General features: G+C 46.0%; 1 protein-coding gene and 1 pseudogene across 1 annotated transcript in view; one reads left to right on the top strand and one right to left on the bottom strand.

Annotated features, from left to right (window-relative positions):
- The window catches only part of LOC144493129 (gamma-aminobutyric acid receptor subunit gamma-4-like), a 465743-nt gene that overhangs the window by 375287 nt on the left and 68914 nt on the right, over positions 1-21542 (bottom strand). The window lies entirely within an intron of this gene.
- Positions 18724-18926, top strand: LOC144493229 (U2 spliceosomal RNA; annotated as a pseudogene).

Raw genomic sequence — 21542 nt, 5'->3', positions numbered from 1 at the left:
GATGGGATCTATGGCAGGTTACTGTGGGAAGCAAGGGAAGAAATAGCTGGGGCTATTTGACCACAGGCGAGGTTCTAGAGGACTGGAGAATAGTCAATGTTGTTCCTTTGTTTAAGAAAGGAAGCATGGATAAAGCGGGAAATTATAGGCTGGTGAGCTTGATGTCAGTGGTGGGGAAGCTTTTGGAGAAGATACTGAGGGACAGGATAGATGTACATGTGGAAGGAAATGGACTAGTTAGTGACAGGCAGCATGATTGTGTATGGGGAAGGTCATGTCTCACCAACTTAATATGAGTTTTTTGAAGAGGTGACAAAGATAATTGATGAGGGAAGGGCTTTTTCCTGGGATGGAAGTGTCAATTACAAAGGGACACAGGTTCAAAGTGAGAGGGGGCAAGTTTAAGGGAGATGTGCAGGAAAGCTTTTCACGCAGAGAGTGGTGGGTGCCTTTTGATTTGACTTTTTGTTGCATGTTTTAGTATACAGAGAAAAGTATTGTTTTGTGCATGCTATACAGACAAAGCATACCGTTCAAAGAGAAGGAAAGGAGAGAGTGCAGGATGTAGTGTTACAGTCATTGCTAGGGTGTAGAAAAATATCAACTTAGTGCGAAGTAGATCCATTCAAAAGTTCGATGGCAGCAGAGAAGAAGCTGTTCTCGAGTCGGTTGGTATGTGACCTCAGACTTTTGTATCTTTTTCCCGATGGAAGAAAGTGGAAGAGAGAATGTCCGGGATGCGTGGAGTCCTTAATTATGCTGGCTGCTTTTACGAGGCAGTAGGAAGTGTAGACAGAGTCAATGGATGGGAGGCTGGTTTGCATGATGGACTGGGCTACATTCACGACCCTTTGTAGTTTCTTGCGGTCTTGGGCAGAGTAGGAGCCATACCAAACTGTGATACAACCAGAAAGAATGCTTTCTATGGTGCATCTGTAAAATTTGGTGAGAGTCATAGCTGACACGCCAAATTTCCTTAGTCTTCTGAGAAAGTAGCTAAAAACTGAAGCTCTCGATCATTTCTATTTCGTCCCCATTGATGTAGACAGGGGACATGTTCTCCACTACGCTTCCTGAAGTCGATGACTATCTGCTTCGTTTTGTTGACATTGAGGGAGCGATTATTGTCATCGCACCAGTTCACCAGATTCTCTATCTCATTCCTGTCCTCTGTCTCATAATTGATTGAGATCCAACCCACTACGGTGGTGTCTTCAGCAAATTTGAAAATCGAATTAGAGGACAATTTGGCCACACAGTCATAGGTGTATAAGGAGTATAGTAGGGGGCTGAGGACACAGCCTTATGGGGCACCGGTATTGAGGGTGTTCGTGGAGGAGTGTTGTTGCCTATCCTTACTGATCGTGGGTTAGGAAGTTCAAGATCCAGTTGCAGAGGACCTGGCCATGAAGTTTGGAGATGAGTTTCATAGGAATAATTGTGTTGAAGGCTGAGCTGTAGTCAATAAATAGGAGTCTGACATAGGTGTCTGTTATCTAGGTGTTCCAGGGTTGAGTGCAGGGCTAGGGAGATGGCGTCTGCTGTGGACCTGTTGTAGCGATAGGCGAACTGTAGTGGATCCAGGCAATCTGGGAGGCTGGAATTAATTCCTGCCATGACTAACCTTTCGAAGCACTTCATAATGATGGATGTCAGAGTTATGATATTCATTAAGGCACGCTGCTTGGTTTTACTTTGGTTCCGGGATGATGGTTGTCTTCTTGAAGCAGATAGGGACCTCAGGAACGCACTGCCAGAGGAGGTGGTGGAAACAGGCACATTAGAAATGTTTAAGAGGCATCTGAATGAGCACATCAATAGGGAGGGAATAAAGGGATATGGACCGAGTAAGGGCAGAAGGTTTTTTAAATTTTACTTAGGGCATCATGATCGCCACAGTCTTGGAGGGCAGAAGGGCCTGTTCCTGTGCTGTACTTTTCTTTGTTCTAGAAGCCAGCATCATGTGAGGGCAGTTGGCTCACCATTCAATAATCATTTGGGGGATTCGAGGAGAAATCTACAAAAGGTCCATCAGCCGCTTGATTTCGGAATGGGGTGTGTATGACCACAGTTAGCCTGTTGGGTTAAAGGGGCTATGCATTTACTGAGAACATTATATGATAAGATATATTTTGTAACCTGTGTTATCCTTAAAATCTGCATAGATTTGTGAAGTGGGAATGAAGGAGTATTATAATATGGTCAAAATTTTCATGTTTAATAAAAAAAAATTCTGTTGTTAAAAGCTAATTGACATTCTTGTGACTCTGATCATCTATGTTTTCTAAAGAAATGACAGTCTTTTGAGCCAGGGTTCCATTCTGGGATCTTCCCATCCAGTAATAACATCAACTGGGATCGTAACAATGCCAAACTGGTGAAGTTACAACTCATGCTAGCCAGCTGAAGCAGCATACAATAGACACAGCTAAGCAATTCCACAACTGTGGATCAGATTGAAGTTCTGCCACATCCAATTGTGAATAGTGATGAATAATTAAACTCACAAATATCCCCGTCCTCCATGATGGAGGAGCCCAACACATCAGTGCAAAAGATAGGATGGTATTTGCAGACATCTTCAGCTAAAAGTGTTGAGTGGATAATCCATCTCGGTCTCCTCCTGTGGGCCCCAACATCACAGATGTTCAGCCAATTCAGTTCACTTCATTTTATTCTATTCACTCACAGGATATGCGCATCGCTGGCTGGGTTAGATGAGGTAAGGATGACAGATTTCCTTCCCTAAAGGACATTAGCTGAACCAGATTGAGTTTTAAAACAATTGACAATGGTTTCATAGTCATCATTAGATTCCAGATTTTTATGTCAACATCTGCCATAGTGGGATTCAAACCTTTCTTGATATCAATATTGGCATTGAATACTGCAAAGGCTATGGACCCTGAAAACCTCCTGGCTGCAGTAGTGCAGACTTCCAGAACTAAACGCACCTCTAGTCAGTTGTTGTCATATAGCTACAACACTGGCATCTAGCCAATAATGTGAAATCATTGCCCAGGACGAAACCAATCTTTCCAATTACTGCCCTATCAGTCTACACACTGTAGCCTACGTCCAGACAATGCTGGGTCACGTGAGGCCCATTTTCATTTAACCCCAGGTCACATGGGCTTGTTTCACTCTCTTTCAGAGGCTGGGCCAACATCTACTTCCAACTGTGATGACGACATACATAATGCTCTGAGTCAGGCTCAGCATACCGATCTCCAAGATGACAGGCTGCTACCTGGCTTGGGTCCACAAAGCAGCACTTTGGCTGGACCCAAGACCCAGGCATCAAGTACAATCTTCCCCCACTCCACCATTGTGTCCGAGGAAAAGCGCAGGCTGGAATGCGAGGCAGACTATCAGTGATTGATCATTAACTGGCAGGTGAACCTTTTCGCAGCAGCTGCAAACTCCACAAAGTTCACCACAATGTTTTCCATATGATCCCTGATCCTTCCTAAACTCAGTAAGAAGTCTCACAACACCAGGTTAAAGTCCAACAGGTGTATTTGGTAGCAAAAGCCACTAGCTTTCAGAGCGCTTGCTGTTCCTTCATCAGGTGAGTGGGAGTTTTGTTCGCAAACAGGGCATATAAAGACACAAACTCAATTTCCAAAATAATGGTTGCAATGCGAGTCTTTACAGGTAATCAAGTCTTAAAGGTACAGACAATGGAAGTGGAGAGAGCGTTAAGCACAGGTTGAAGAGATGTGTATTGTCTCCAGACAGGACAGTTAGTGAGATTTTGCAAGCCCAGGCAAATCATGGGGGTTACAGATAGTGTGACATGAACCCAAGATCCCGGTTGAGGCCGTCCTCATGTGTGCGGAACTTGGCTATCAGTCTCTGCTCAGCGACTCTGCGCTGTCGTATGTCGTGAAGGCCGCCTTGGAGAACACTTACCCGAAGATCAGAGGCCGAATGCCCGTGACTGCTGAAGTGCTCCCCGACTGGAAGAGAACACTCTTGCCTGCTGATTGTCGAGCGGTGTTCATTCATCCGCTGTCGTTGTGGCCCATCGCGCATATTGACACAGACATCAAATTTCTACAAAGATGCAAGAAAGCAGACAAGATACCGAAATGACCTTCCTAAACTATCAGATTGAAATAATTTGCCAATGTGAACACCTTCATTGTTTTGGAAACCTTGGCTCTGAGTTGCTTTTTTTTGACTCAAGAACAGCTTCTTCCCTGCTGCCAACAGACTTTTGCATGGACCTACCTTACACTGAGTTGATCTTTCTCTACACTCTAGCTAAGACTGTAACACTACATCCTGCATTCTCTCCTTTCTTCCTTTTTGAACGGTATGCTTTGTCAGCTCGACAAAGGATTGTCCAGACTCGAAACGTTGGCTCTATTCTCTCTCCACAGGTGCTGTCAGACATGCTGAGATTTTCCAGCATTTTCTGTTTTTGTTTCAGATTCCAGCATCTGCGGTAATTTGTTATTAATCATTTTTATGACACTCGTCTGACACATTCCCAAAACTTCCATAGAACCATAGAACCATTGAAAAATACAGCTCAGAAACAGGCCTTTTGGCCCTTCTTGTCTGTGCCGAACCATTTTTTGCCTAGTCCCACTGACCTGCACTTGGACCATATCCTTCCACACCCCTCTCATCCATGAACCCGTCCAAGTTTTTCTTAAATGTTAAAAGTGTTAAAAGTGTAAATGTTAAAAGTGTTAAAAGTGTAAATGTTAAAAGCATTTACCACTTTATCCGGCAGCTCATTCCACACTCCCACCACTCTCTGTGTGAAGAAGTCCCTCCTAATATTCCCTTTAAACTTTTCTCCTTTCACCCTTAACCCATGCCCTCTGGTTTTTTTCTCCCCTAGCCTCAGCGGAAAAAGCCTGCTTGCATTCACTCTATCTATACCCATCAAAATCTTATACACCTCTATCAAATCTCCCCTCAATCTTCTACGCTCCAGGGAATAAAGTCCCAACCTATTCAATCTCTCTCTGTAACTCAGCTTCTCAAGTCCTGGCAACATCCTTGTGAACCTTCTCTGCACTCTTTCAACCTTATTTACATCCTTCCTGTAACTAGGTGACCAAAACTGGACACAATACTCCAAATTCGGCCTCACCAATGTCTTATATAACCTTACCATAACACTCCAACTTTTATACTCGATACTCCGATTTATAAAGGCCAATGTACCAAAGGCACTCTTTATGACCCTATCCACCTGTGACGGCCCTTTTAGGGAATTCTGTACCTGTATTCCAAGATCCCTCTGTTCAACTGCACTCTTCACAGTCCTACCATTTACCCTGTACGTTCTACTTTGGTTTGTCCTTCCAAAGTGCAATATCTCACATTTGTCTGCGTTAAATTCCATTTGCCATTTTTCAGCCCATTTTTCTAGTTGGTCCAAATCCCTCTGCAAGCTTTGAAAATCTTCCTCACTGTCCACTACACCTCCAATCTTTGTATCATCAGCAAACTTGCTGATCCAATTTACCACATTATCATCCAGATCATTGATATAGATGACAAACAACAATGGACCCAACACCGATCCCTGCGGCACACCACTAGTCACAGGCCGCCACTCAGAGAAGCAATCCTCCACAACCACTCTCTGGCTTCTTCCATTGAGCCAGTGTCTAATCCAATTTACTACCTCCCCATGTATACCCAGCGACTGAACCTTCCTAACTAACCTCCCATGAGGGACCTTGTCAAAGGCCTTGCTGAGATTCAGGTAGACAACGTCCACCGCCTTCCCTTCATCCAGTTTCCTGGTAACCTCCTCGAACAACTCGAATAGATTGGTCAAACATGACCTACCACGCACAAAGCCATGTTGACTCTCCCTAATAAGTCCCTGTCTATCCAAATATTTGTAGATCCTATCCCTCATCACACCTTCCAATAACTTGCCCACCACCGACGTCAAACTTACTGGCCTATAATTTCCCGGATTTCTTTTGGAACCTTTTTTAAACAACGGAACAACATGAGCCACCCTCCAATCATCCGGCACCTCCCCCGTGAATACTGACATTTTAAATATGTCTGCCAGGGCCCCTGCAAGTTCAACACTAGCTTCCCTCAAGGTCCATGGGAATACCCTGTCTGGTCCTGGGGATTTATCCACTCTGATTTGCCTCAAGACAGCGAGCACCTCCTCCCCTTTAATCTGTAAAGGTTCCATGACCTCCCTACCAGTTTGCCCTATTTCCGTAGACTCCATGCCCGTTTCCTCAGTAAATACGGATGCAAAAAAAACATTTATTATCTCCCCCATCTCTTTTGGTTCCAAACACAGTCTACCACTCTGGTCTTCAAGAGGACCAATTTTATCCCTCACTATCCTTTTGCTCCTAACATACCTATAGAAGCTCTCTGGATTTTCCTTCACTCTGTCTGCCAATGCAACCTCGTGTCTTCTTTTAGCCCTCCTGATTTCCCTCTTAACTAGCTTCTTGCACTTTTTATTCTCCTCAAGCATCTGATCTGTTCCTTGCTGCCTGTACATTTCATACAATTCTCTCTTCCTCTTAATCAGTGTTACAATCTCCCTTGAGAACCAAGGTTCCTTATTCCTATTTACTTTGCCTTTAATCCTGACAGGAACATACAAACTCTGCACTCTCAAAATTTCTCCTTTGAAAGCCTCCCACTTTCCATTTACATCCTTACCAGAGAACAGCCTGTGCCAATCCACACTTCCCAGATCCCTTCTCATTTCATCAAATTTGGCCTTTTTCCAGTTCAGAACTTCAACCCAAGGACCAGATCTATCCTTATCTATGATCAGGTTGAAACTAATGGCATTATGATCACTGGATCCAAAATGTTCCCTCACACTCACATCCGTCACCTGCCCTAACTCATTTCCCAATAGGAGATCCAATATCGCATCCTCTCTAGTTGGCACCTCTATCTACTGATGTAGAAAATTCTCCTGAACACATTGATGCACGATAAATCACACGGGAGGCAGGATGTACCCGGGAAATAAAGGCTTTTATTGCCAACAATAACAGAGCTACTATATACAATATACAATCCCAGACTAAAGGGTCACCAGGCAGAGCAGTGACCTTTATACCTCTTCCAGGAGGCGGAGCCAACTGGGGTGTACCATAGGACTATATTAACAGGTAGAACCCCAACAGTAACATATCTACAGACTCATAGTACTGGCCAGACCATGGCTCAGCGCTCCTGGTGGTAACCAACAATGGTTCACCACATTCACCCCTCCTTTGAAAACAGAGGCCGGCGGGGTACCAAACACAGAACAATTGTTCATCTGTCTAAAACGGTTTGGGGGACCGCACCGTCGCTGTGACCTCCTCAACACCGGCGATGACACCGGTTCAGGCAATCGCGGTGACGTTCTCTCCAAGGCGGTGTCCAGCGACTCCTCCAGTTCCTCACGGGCCGGTAGACCACGAGGTGGTGACAATCCGCTGAACTCGGGCACGCCTTGAAGTGGCGACCATCTCCTGGACTCAGGCAAGCTGTACACGGGAGTAAGAGGGTTAAGTGGTGGTCCCGATACTGCCCGCGCCGTGGTCAGGAGGGGAGATAATGGTTGGGGGGTCCCTAACTGGGGGTGTGGGAGCGACAGGGGTTTCCAAGCCCCCTGCTGGCGCCAGATCTCGAATCGAGACCGTGTCCTCTCGCCCGTCAGGATATGCCACGTAGGCATACTGAGGGTTGGCGTGGAGGAGATGGACCTGTTCAACCAAAGGGTCGGACTTGCGGGTCCTAACATGCCGCCGCAGGAGGACAGGTCCTGAGTACGTCAACCAAGACGGTAATGAGGTCCCAGAGGAAGACTTCCCAGGGAATGAAAACATTCTCTCATGAGGAGTAGCTTTGGTTGCCGTACACAGGAGTGAGCGTATGGAGTGGAGCGCATCAGGGAGTACCTCTTGCCAACAGGAGACTGGAAGACCTTTAGACCTCAACGCCAGTAAGACAGCCTTCCAGACTGTAGCATTCTCTCGTTCAACCTGTCCATTACCCCTTGGGTTGTAGCTCGTGGTTCTACGAGAGGCAATCCCATATGAGAGCAGATTGCCTCAAGTCGTCGCTCATGAACGACGAGCCCCTATCGCTGTGGATATAACAGGGGTAACTGAACAGGGTGAAAAGATCACGTAATGCCTTGATAACCGTGGCAGCGGTCATATCAGAACAGGGAATGACAAAAGGGAATCGTGAGTACTCATCAATCACATTGAGGAAGTACACGTTCCGATCTGTCGAGGGAAGGGGGCCCTTAAAGTCCACACTCAGTCTTTCGAAGGGACGAGTGGCCTTAATGAGGTGTGCCCTGTCAGGTCAGTAGAAGTGCGGTTTGCATTCCGCGCATACCCGGCAGCTTCTGGTTATGGACCTGACATCCTCCACCGAGTAGGGTAGATTCCGGGCCTTTATGAAGTGGAAGAGCCGAGTGACCCCCGGATGGCAGAGGTCATTGTGGAGAGCCTGTAATCGATTCTCCTGCACACTAGCACATGTTCCACGCGACAGGGCATCCGAGGGCTCGTTGAGCTTCCCTGGACGGTACATGATATCATAATTGTAGGTGGAGAGTTCGATTCTCCACCTCAAAATTTTATCATTCTTGATCTTACCCCGTAACGTGTTGTTGAACATGAACGCCACGGACCGCTGGTCCGTGAGCAGAGTGAACCGTTTTCCCGCCAAGTAATGGCGCCAATGCCGAACGGCCTCCACAATGGCCTGGGCCTCCTTTTCCACCGCCGAATGTCGAATTTCAGGGCCTTGGAGGGTGCGAGAGAAAAAGGCGACGGGCCTGCCCGCCTGGTTAAGTGTGGCGGCCAGGGCGAAATCAGATGCATCACTCTCCGCCTGGAAGGGGATGGACTCATTGATAGCGTGCATCGTGGCTTTCGTGATGTCGGCTTTTATTCTTGCAAAGGCTAAGTGAGCCTCTGTTGTTAGGGGAAAGGAGGTAGACTTGATGAGCGGACGGGCTTTGTCCGCGTAATTGGGAACCCACTGTGCGTAGTATGAGAAGAAGCCTAAACATCTTCTCAGTGCTTTGATGCTAGTGGGCAGGGGGAGTTCGAGGAGGGGACGCATACGGTCTGGATCAGGGCCATGGACCCCGTTTTCCACCACGTATCCGAGGATAGCTAGGCGGCGCGTGCGAAATACACACTTCTCCCTGTTGTAGGTCAGATTCAGGCGAGATGCAGTGCGTAAGAATCTAAGAAGGTTGGCATCGTGGTCCTGCTGGTGACGTTATCCAGGTACGGGATGGTAGCCCGCAGCCCGTTCTGGTCCACCATTCGGTCCATAGCACGCTGGAAGACTGAGACCCCATTCGTGACACCAAAAGGAACCCTTAAAAAATGGTACAGGCGACCATCCGCCTCAAAGGCCATGTATTGTCAGTCCTCTGGGCGAATGGGGAGCTGGTGGTAAGCAGATTTTAAGTCGATGGTGGAGAACACCCGGTACTGCGCAATCTGGTTGACCATGTCAGATATGCGCGGGAGGGGATACGCATCCAGCTGCGTGTATCTGTTAATGGTCTGACTATAGTCTATGACCATCCGGGGTTTGTTCCCATTCTTAACCACCACGACTTGCGCTCTCCAAGGACTAGCGCTAGGTTGGATGATCCCTTCCTTGAGGAGCCGCTGAACTTCAGATCGAATGAAGATCCGATCCTCAGCGCTGTAACGCCTGCTCTTTGTTGTGATGGGCTTGCAGCCTGGCACGAGATTCTGGAATAGGGAGGGTGTGGTAATCCTGAGCGTTGAGAGACTACATGTGGAGCGCGTTGGGCAATTTTGAGGCTGCGGGTCTCCCACTGAAAGTGGAGGGAGTGGCCCATCGTACTGCAGGGTTACACTCTTCAGGTGGACCATAAAATCTAGTCCTAGGAGTATCGGCGCGCAAAGGTGCGGTAACACAAGGAGCCTGAAGTTCTCGTAAACCGTGCCCTGCACCGTCAGATTGACCACGCAGCTCCCTAGCACGGTGACAGACCGGGACCTGGACGCCATCGAAATTGTCTGCTTGACAGTCCGAATCTGGAGACCACACCGCTTCACGGTGTCAGGGTGAATGAAGCTCTCCGTGCTCCCGCTGTCAAACAGACAATAAATCTGGCATCTGTTTACCTGTATGTCCATCATGGACTTGTCGAGTCTGTGAGGCTTGGCCTGGTCCAGGATGATCAACGCCACCATTGGTTCATGGGTGCAACTGCAGGCAGCTGAGATGGTTGATGACGACCCCTGCTGGTCATTCGCGGTCGGTGCCGACCAAAATGGCTGCCCCCATAGGTCGCACGTGGACGATGGCGCCAAAACCTGCGGCCCCTGCAGGTCGCACGTGTCTTGCGACTCTGTCGTTCGGAATGGCGACGTCCTGGAATCGCACGTGGTAGAAGACCTTGAAGACGCAGAAGACAAGGAGGCCGGCTCCGGGGAGTCACACGCCGCACTGCTGTTTTTGGATGGAGGTTTGGTCCGGCATACTTTGGAATAATGCCCCTTCTTGCCGCAGGCGGAGCACAACACCGCTTTAGCTGGACATCGCTGCCGAGGGTGTTTCACCCCCCACAGAAGTAACACCGCAGGCCACCTGGAGCTGCTGCCGTTGTCAGGTCCGAGGCTGGAAACGCAATCGCGCGGTTTTTCGGTCCCGCTGAATAAAGTGGAGTCTGCGGCTGCCCCTGCCACACTGTCTCCACGCGGTCATCGGGGAACATCTCCAGACCTTTGGAGGCCGTTTCTAGAGCGTCAGCTAACTCTATGGTTTTAGTGAGATCGAGGTTACCTTGCTCCAACAGCCGCAGGCGGATGTACGATGAGCCGATTCCCGCCACGAACGCATCTCGAACTAAGTCGCTCATGTACTGGGCTGCCGACACTGACTTGCAGTTGCAGGCTCTGGCTAGCTGCTGAAGTTCGCACGCGTACTGTTCCGTCGTTTCGCCGGGCTGCCGCCGTCGAGTGGCTAGAAGGTGTCGAGCATGGATCTCATTTGGCGGTTTGTTGTATCATAGAACATAGAACATAGAACAGTACAGCACAGAACAGGCCCTTTGGCCCACGATGTTGTGCCGACCTTCATCTGAAACCAAGATCAAGCTATCCCACTCCCTACCATCCTGGTGTGCTCCATGTGCCTATCCAATAACCGCTTAAATGTTCCTAAAGTGTCTGACTCCACTATCACTGCAGGCAGTCCATTCCACACCCCAACCACTCTCTGCGTGAAGAACCTACCTCTGATATCCTTCCTATATCTCCCACCATGAACCCTATAGTTATGCCCCCTCGTAATAGCTCCATCCACCCGAGGAAATAGTCTTTGAACGTTCACTCGATCTATCCCCTTCATCATTTTATAAACCTCTATTAAGTCTCCCCTCAATCTCCTCCGCTCCAGAGAGAACAGCCCCAGCTCCCTCACCCTTTCCTCATAAGACCGACACTCCAAACCAGGCAGCATCCTGGTAAATCTCCTCTGCACTCTTTCCAGCGCTTCCACATCCTTCTTATAGTGAGGTGACCAGAACTGCACGCAATATTCCAAATGCGGTCTCACCAAGGTCCTGTACAGTTGCAGCATAACCCCACGGCTCTTAAACTCCAACCCCCTGTTAATAAAAGCTAACACACTATATGCCTTCTTCACAGCTCTATCCACTTGAGTGGCAACCTTTAGAGATCTGTGGATATGGACCCCAAGATCTCTCTGTTTCTCCACAGTCTTCAGAACCCTACCTTTGACCCTGTAATCCACATTTAAATTAGTCCTACCAAAATGAATCACCTCACATTTATCAGGGTTAAACTCCATTTGCCATTTTTCAGCCCAGCTTTGCATCCTATCTATGTCTCTTTGCAGCCTACAACACCCCTCCACCTCATCCACTACTCCACCAATCTTGGTGTCATCAGCAAATTTACTGATCCACCCTTCAGCCCCCTCCTCTAAGTCATTAATAAAAATCACAAAGAGCAGAGGACCAAGCATCGATCCCTGCGGCACTCCGCTAGCAACCTGCCTCCAGTCCGAAAATTTTCCATCCACCACCACCCTCTGTCTTCGATCAGACAGCCAGTTACCTATCCAATCGGCCAACTTTCCCTCTATCCCACACCTCCTTACTTTCATCATCAGCCGACCATGGGGGACCTTATCAAACGCCTTACTAAAATCCATGTATATGACATCAACCGCCCTACCTTCATCAACACACCTAGTTACCTCCTCAAAAAATTCTATCAAATTTGTGAGGCACGATTTGCCCTTCACAAATCCGTGCTGACTATCCCGGATTAATCCGCATCTTTCTAAATGGTCGTTAATCCCATCCCTAAGGACCTTTTCCATCAATTTACCAACCACCGAAGTCAGACTAACCGGTCTATAATTACCAGGGTCATTTCTATTCCCTTTCTTAAACAGAGGAACAACATTTGCCACTCTCCAGTCCTCTGGCACCATCCCCGTGGACAGCGAGGACCCAAAGATCAAAGCCAAAGGCTCTGCAATCTCATCCCTCGCCTCCCAAAGAATCCTAGGATACATTTCATCAGGCCCAGGGGACTTATCGACCTTCAGTTTATTCAAAACTGCCAATACATCCTCCCTCCGAACATCTATTTCCTCCAGCCTATTAGCCTGTAACACCTTCTCTTCCTGAAAAACATGGCCCCTCTCCTTGGTGAACACTGAAGAAAAGTATTCATTCATCACCTCGCCTATCTCTACTGATTCCATACACAAGTTCCCACCACTGTCCTTGACCGGCCCTAACCTCACCCTGGTCATTCTTTTATTCCTCACATAAGAGTAAAAAGCCTTGGGGTTTTCCTTGATCCGACCCGCCAAGGACTTCTCATGTCCCCTCCTAGCTCTCCTCAGCCCCTTTTTCAGCTCGTATCGCTTTTTGAGAAGCTCGAGGGCCGCTTTGTAGTCGGGGGCCTCACGGATCGCTAAGTATACAGCGTCGCTTACCCTCGCGTGGAGGACCCGGAGTCTGTCGGCGTCATCGGTGACCGCTGTGGAGGCGTCGAGGTAATCTTGGAAACACTTCAACCAGTGGTCGAAAGTGTTCGATGCTCCCGCCGCACGTGGGTCCAACGTAAGCCGTTCGGGTTTAAGCATTTGCTCCATGTTTTCTTTTGGTTTTTTTTCCAAAAAAAAAGAATTTACTTGTTGGCAATAAAATTGATGCGCGATAAATCACATGGGAGGCAGGATGTACCCGGGAAATAAAGGCTTTTATTGCCAACAATAACAGAGCTACTATATACAATATACAATCCCAGACTAAAGGGTCACCAGGCAGAGCAGTGACCTTTATACCTCTCCCAGAAGGCGGAGACAACTGGGGTGTACCATAGGACTATATTAACAGGTAGAACAGCCCAACCCTAACCCCAACAGTAACATATCTACAGACTCATAGTACTGGCCAGACCATGGCTCAGCACTCCTGGTGGTAACCAACAATGGTTCACCACACACATTTTACAAAATCTACCCTGTCTAAACCTTTAACAGTATGCGAGTCCCAATCTATATGTGGAAAATTAAAATCCCCTCCTATCACAACTTTGTGTTTCTTGCAGTTGTCAGCTATCTCTCTGCTGATTTGCTCCTCCAATTCTCGCTGACTATTGGGTGGTCTATAATACAACCCCATTAATGTGGTTGATGCGCGTTATCATACACGAGGCTTGATGCTCAGGAAATAAAGGCTTTTATTTGCTGTAACAAGGCAGCTACCAATTATATACACGATCCCAGACTGAGGGGTCCCAGCCAGAGCAGGGACCTTTATCCCTCTCCCAGGAGGCGGAGCCCGACTGGGATGTACCACAATACTACAATACAAAGGTGTAACAACCCCACCCTAACCCCAACAGCAACAAGTAAAACAACCCATCCCTAACCCAACAGCAACATATATACATACTTGTAGTGCTGGCCAGACCCTGGCTCAGTACTATCTAGTGGGAACCAACGATGGTTCACCACAGTGGTCATACATTTCCTGTTTCTCAGCTCCACCCATAGGGCCTCTGTAGACAAGCTCCCTAATCTATCCTGCCTGAGTACCGCTGTAACATTTTCCCTGACCAACAATGCCACCCCCCACCTTTTATCCCTCTGTCTCTATCCTGCCTGAAACATTGGAACCCTGGAACATTGAGCTGCCAGTCCTGCCCCTCCTGTAGCCAAGTTTCACTAACGGCTATAATGTCATATTTCCATGTGTCTATCCACGCCTTCAGCTCATCTGCCTTCCCCACAATACCCCTGGCATTGAAATAGACACACCTCAAAAGATTATTTGCACCACACTCTACCCTTCCATTTGTGATTTTGCTTGAACTAACTTGTCTTTTTACCCCTGCTGCACTATCTGCTGTGGCACTCTGGTTCCCACCCCCCTGCAAATCTAGTTGAAACGCTCCCCAATAACACTCGCAAATCTCCCTGCAAGTATATTGGTCCCCTTGTAGTTTAGGTGTAACCCGTCTCTCTTGTACAGGTCCCACCTGCCCCAGAAGAGGTCCCAATGATCCAAGAATTGGAAACCCTGCCCCCTGCACCAGTTCCTCAACCACGTGTTCATCCGCCCAAGCATCCTACTCCTGCCCTCACTGACATGTGGCTCAGGTAGCAATCCTGAGATTACTACCCTCGGGGTCCTGCTTTTTAACTTCCAAATCATCCTAGTTTGAACAACTTTGTTCTAGTTTACAACCTATTTCTGTACCTGAGGTTTGATATTCTTTAGACAAATGTCTCAATGAAAAGGAAGTCACAGGTGAATAAAATCATTCATTAACAAATGGTGCCCATGTTGACAGAATGAGATCAGCCTGACCATGTCTCGGAGCTTTGACAAGCACTGAAAAATTTTGAAACAATAGCCATTCCTGCTGAAGGGGATCTTTGTTGCGAAAACATTGTCCTACATTGATATTCCCCTGGTATGGATTTTTCCAGAAAGGTTTCTATTTAATTTGTAAAGGGCCCAGTTCCATACTGCATTGGTAAGAGAGACAATGAGGTCACTCAAAGTCGAAATGAAAAATATGCCAAATTCAGAATTTTCAAAATCTGTAGACTGTATGATGAAAGGCAGTTGAGAGAAGGTGATGGGCTCCTGTTTGAAGATGCTGGAATAGATTCTGAGGATACAGAAAGAAGGAAGACTGTATCAGACAGGGTCTTTGAAGTTGAGTGGGAGCAAGAGAGGAGATTCCTAGGCAGTACACACCAAGGAGATCTCAGTGAAGAGAGAAGATTGAGTTTCCATTGTGTTTGTGAAGTCTGTCAATGTCTGGTGCCCTCACAGTTAGTGCTACTTTCAGTTCTTTTACTTCCGTTTACACGCCTATTTTTATAAGATCTTTCCTGACCATTAGCATGTTTATTAGAGTGTAGAACTTCCAGTTCTGATGAAGTCATCAGTCTGTAACATTAACTCTATTTCTTTCTCCAAAGGTATTCCCCCATGACCTGCTAAGTATTTCCAGAATTTTCCAGTTTTATTTCACATTACCAGAATCTGCACTTTTTTGCTTTTGTCAAAGAGCAATTGTGTTGGGTATCATTTATGGATCAAATCTTTGAAATGTTGTGTGGTAGGTAGAGAGAAGGATGGCTGTATTCCTCCTGGCCAAACCCTATCTCCCAACCCAAAATGTCTCTTTTTAAAATCTATTTCGAAAGAATAGTCTGATGGAGGGCGTAGACAATTCTAACTGAATAGTATTTGCAGAGGTAAGGAAGTGGGGTGAAAATAAATTAGATTTGATTCCAAAGTTTGCAGCAGAGTGGCTCAATTCCAATGGGCAGGGAATAATGCAGATTGTAGCTACCTTGCCAGTTTAAAGAATATAATCCAAGGAGATCTTCTACCACAGCCGGGGTGATTAAAGACCACCGCAATTCAACCAAAGACAATCTCTTCACTAGAATATTGCAGAGAACAGAAGCACAGTCATTGAGCAACTACTGGTGCTTGACCAGGCAAAAGCTGCTGCTTTAAAAACTGCTTTACAGTTTTTGACCCCAAGACTGTGTTTTCCTTTCCAAGTGTATTATTTGAATTGCTAGATTAATGGATGTAATAATATTTCAGTTTATAGTGACCTTTCCTACTTGAAAAGTACACCTTGTGAAATAGATGATAAGCTGATCTTCAAATATTCCCCCAGCAAGCTGCTTATGTAACAGGGTGGCTGATGTTAGCAAAATGGAACTTAATGGCTCCTTGCTTTTAACCACTGCATAATCTTCTCACTCAAAACAATATTAATGGGCTTGGACTAATAAGTGACAAGTAACATTTGTGCAAGCAAGTGCCAGGCCAGGACCATCTCACTTTGGCATTCAATGATATTACCACTGCCAAATCCCCTACTATCAACAATCTGGGGGTTATAATTGGCCAGAAACTGAACTGGGCGAGAAATATAAATATTGTAGCTACAGAGCAAGTCAGAGGCTGGGAATTCTGTGGCGAGTAATTCACCTCCTGACTTTCCAAAACCTGTCCACAATCTACAAGGCACAAGTTAGGAGTGTGTTAGAATAGTATCCACTTGCCTGGATGGGTGCAGCTCCCAATAACACTCAAGCATCACAACAACATTCTCGACAAAGCAGCCTACTTGAATGAAACACCATCTTAAACACTCCTTTCCTCCACCATCAATACACAGTGGCAGCAGTGTGTGCCATCTACATGGTGCACTACAGCAACTCACCAAGGCTCTTTTGGGAGCACTTTCTAACCCCTGACCTCTTGCAGCCAGGAGGGCCAAGGGCAACAGATACCTTGAAGCACCACTACCTGAAGGTTTCGCTCCAAGCCACACATCATCTTAACTTGGAAATATATCGTTGTTCCTTCATTGTCACTCGGTAAAACTCCTGGGAGACATTTCTTAAGAGCACTGCGAGTATACCTAAAATATTCTGTAGTCATTCAAGGCAGCTCATTGCCAACGTCGAGGACAATTAGGAATGGTGACCTTGTCCATGACACTCATAGAATTCTACAGTGCAGAAGGAGGCCTTTTGACTCATTGATCCTGCACCAACTCTCTGATAGAGAATCTTACTCAGGCCTATCCCCGTAACTCCATGCATTTACCCCACTAATTCCCCTAACCTACACATCTTTGGACATTAAGGATCAATTTAGCATGGCCAATCAACAAAACTTGCACATCTTTGGTCTGTGGGAGAAAACCAGAGCACCCGGAGGAAACCCATGCTGAAACGGGGAGAACATGCAAACTCCACACGGACAGTCACCCAAGACCGGAATTGAACCCGGGTCCCTGGTGCTGTGAGGCAGTGGTGCTAACCACTGTGTCACCCCATCTTATGAAAAATTATTTCACAAATCACTAATTCACTCTAAAGAAATACAGTAGGGAGAGAGGCGTTAAGATTGATGTGAAGGACAACTAAATCCTTCCACGTGTCACACCTTAGGACGTGATCATTTCCTCATTCACTTGTCGAGTCAGACTGTGCAGCTCACTTTGAGATAGCAGCAATTCTGAGTGTGTGAATTGGTGCATAATTCTGAGGGAAGAGTGTGTAGGTGCAGTATGGAATGGAGACACAAACCAGAGTGGTCTTACATTCCAGCAGTGGTCATTGCTATATTCCTGACAACTGCCAGCAGAACATTAGAGTTTACTTTTGTGTCCTGCAGCAGGGAACAGAAGAACTGATCAGTGTGCTGATTATCACATAGACTTCAACATGGACATGATTTGAATTGGCTCTGATGCTTTGCCCAGTTACTCAATCTTGTATCTCAGATTTACCAAGACATTGGTCAGCTACAGCAAAGCAGTGGCCTAACTAATACTGCAAATATATCACACCAACAATCTGTATCCATATTACCTTTAATATAGTTAGATAACTCTATACACCTCGCAGGAGCATTATCAAACCAGATTTGACACCAAGTCATAAATGGAGAATCTATGATTAGGATCTGGGCACTATATCTGGATACTACAGCTGAGTCAAACAGGTAAGTTTAAGGAGTATCTTCAGGGAGGTGAGGGTTTGCAGATGTAGGGAAATTCAAGGAGAGAATTCCAGAGCAGGGTGTTTAAACTGATGAAAACCAGGCTTTCCATGGTGATGGGAAAGGATGTTCGACCAGAAACCTAGCTCAGGGTCAAATAGAATGCAACCACCGGGTTCAGCCTCAGACAGTTAATGGGAAGTTGGAAGGAATCAAGAGTTAGAGAACAGAATTTGTGTCATGAACGAAAGACAACATTTCATTTGTGATCATTACTGCTCATTCAATACCCACTGCCACAATTAGGGGACACTGGATGGGTTAAGAGAGGTGGAATGGTTAAGAGAGGTGATGGTGAGGTAGAACTGGGTGTTGTCAGTGATGTGTTTTCAGATGATGGGATCAGGATGCAGCACATTGGTGAGTAATAGGAGAAGGGCAAGGATAGATTCTGAGATAATGCTATGCGAAAGGAAGAGATGTCATTGCAGCTGACACTCTGAGTAGGACTGGACAGATAAGAATAGTGTTAATGGATCCATGGTTACCAAACTTGTGTTTTATGAAGAATACCCTAACTGAAAAAGGAAATTGAAACATCTGAGCAGACTGAAACGGGTAGAGGTTAAAAGAACAGAAAACCACTCTTGCTCAGTAGCAGCGCTTCTCGGCCATTTGGCTAAGATCAAGTGTAGTATGGATTGGATGCTGCACTTGGTTGAGGTCATTAGGTTACATTGAAGCTTCATATGTTTCATATGAAGCAATTTTTAAAAGCGGTATCTCGGCCTTTTGGCTAAGATGCAAATGAGCTTAAGTCTTGGAGGAGTGTTGCTTTGCTCCTCCAATCAGCTTGGCTCATGTAGATCAGGCCCAGGACAGGGCAATTTGGTCGCTTGTCCTGTCTTGTCAGCCTGGATCGGAAATGTCTCAACTTGTTGAGACTCTGAATTGGATTTGATTTGATTGAATTGGAAAAGTACAAAAAAAAATTTGATGAGTCCAGTGGTGCAGTACAGGCAGACCGAAGAAGACAGATTCTGAAAATTGCAAAGAGAGAGTTGTTGTTTCTGTTATTTGAAGATAGGATTGCTGGATCAACATCATCTAGACATGATTGAGGAGGTCCCACAAACATGCACCATATGTGGTGAAGCCTGTGGAGCTAGGTTCATTGTGCACTGCTGTCACCTGAGGATCAAGTTAAATCCGAGAAGAAAAGGAGCTTAAATTCTTTTTGAGGAAGGCGTGGTTCTGAAGAGCTTTGTGACTGATATTGATAGTAAGAAGTTTAACAACACCAGGTTAAAGTCCAACAGGTTTATTTGGTAGCAAAAGCCACACAAGCTTTCGAGGCTCTGAGCCCCTTCTTCAGGTGAGTGGGAATTCTGTTCACAAACAGAACTTATAAGACACAGACTCAATTTACATGAATAATGGTTGGAATGCGAATACTTACAACTAATCCAGTCTTTAAGAAACAAAACAATGGGAGTGGAGAGAGCATCAAGACAGGCTAAAAAGATGTGTATTGTCTCCAGACAAGACAGCCAGTGAAACTCTGCAGGTCCAGGCAACTGTGGGAGTTACAAATAGTGTGACATAAATTCTGATTCTAGGATCGCATGATAAAGACTCAGGAGGAAAAAAGCAGAAATATTTATGTGAAATAGTGTGACATAAACCCAATATCCCGGTTGAGGCCGTCCTTGTGTGTGCGGAACCTGGCTATCAGTTTCTGCTCCGCGACTCTGCGCTGTCGTGTGTCGCGAAGGCCGCCTTGGAGAACGCTTACCCGAATATCAGAGGCCGAATGCCCGTGACCGCTGAAGTGCTCCCCAACAGGAAGAGAACAGTCTTGCCTGGTGATTGTCGAGCGGTGTTCATTCATCCGTTGTCGCAGCGTCTGCATAGTTTCCCCAATGTACCATGCCTCGGCATTCCAACCATTATTCATGTAAATTGAGTCTGTGTCTTATAAGTTCTGTTTGTGAACAGAATTCCCACTCACCTGAAGAAGGGGCTCAGAGCCTCGAAAGCTTGTGTGGCTTTTGCTACCAAATAAACCTGTTGGACTTTAACCTGGTGTTGTTAAACTTCTTACTGTGTTTACCCCAGTCCAACGCCGGCATCTCCACATCATGACTGATATTGATGGCATATATACTGAATGGACTCCAAGCCAATGTACAAAATCTATCTCAGTTACATCTGCCATTTAATGTGTAATTTATAGTTTTGATTCAATCACAATTTTATTATGAATCGATATTTAACTTGCATTAATTCGCAATATTAGGTATCGGAGATATCTAAGATTGTATTTAGTATTTGCTTTGTTTGACTCTTGAATAGTAAGGATTCTTCTGTTTTAAATGATGAATATTTGTAACTTGATTTTTTTAGTAAATAACTGGGACTTTGGACTTTTATTTAAAAGGTAGAAGTTACTGGTCTATACAAAGATTATAACAATGGAATAGGGCAAGTGCAATCTCACCAAGCTGGATAATGAAAGAGAGATTGTGGAGGTGAATGGTGTGGACAACTATATCAAAGGTTGCTGACAGATTAAGAGGGATAGGTTACCATGGTGACAATCACAAAATACGTCATTGTGATTGGATGGATTCAAATACCGGATTCTGGGAAGAAAATAAGCATGAATTTTGGAGAGGACATTTTAACGATGAAAGGATGGATGGAGATTATGCAGAAGTTTGCAAGGATGAATGGGTTTAGAATGGATTGTTGAGGCGGGGTTTGATGATGTGGGTTTGAGGGAGAGTGGGAGAGGAGAGAGATTACTTAACAAAATCAGTGATCATGGGGTACAAGAAGGACAAATACGTGAACAATAGTTCAGCCGGAATAGGATCGAGGGAACAGAAGCTGCATCTTATGGCCCTTGAAAATAGGCCCACAAATGTGTTTCTTTTCCATCCTTTCCCCCAACCCATTCTATCATCTCCTCGACCTCCAGCTCCCAACTATCTAACATCCTGGATTAGGAATCAGCAATGAGCCAGGAATCATTTTCTCGGGAAGGGTGATACCTGTGTGAAAGATTCATTACGGAATATCTACAACTATTGTCAAAGAGTTTGATCTCTGTTAAGTCAGGTTCGAGTTGGTGGTGTTCTTCATCTATGGTCCTGGCATATAGTGTTCAACAAATGGTTGGAAAATTACTTCTGGATTCCATCAGCATCAGGCATTATTTAATGATACAATGTAATTGGTCATATTTCAATTGCAAAATATGAACTGATGATGTAAATAATTGTGGACTGACCGGGAGGTTTGTTCGTGTCACACGGGAGGATTTAAACTAGGCTGGCAGGGGAGTGGGAACCAAAGCAAAGCTGAATTAGCTGAAGGGGAACGAGAGAGTAGGGCCAGTAAGACTCAGAGAAACAGCAGGCAGGGTGGGATTGCAAATCAGAGAGGGTCTGGTGGACTCAAGTGCATTTGTTTC

The sequence above is a fragment of the Mustelus asterias genome, chromosome 4 (assembly GCF_964213995.1).
Source record: "Mustelus asterias chromosome 4, sMusAst1.hap1.1, whole genome shotgun sequence".
NCBI lineage: Eukaryota > Metazoa > Chordata > Chondrichthyes > Carcharhiniformes > Triakidae > Mustelus > Mustelus asterias.
This window is presented reverse-complemented; position numbering and strand designations above follow the sequence as displayed.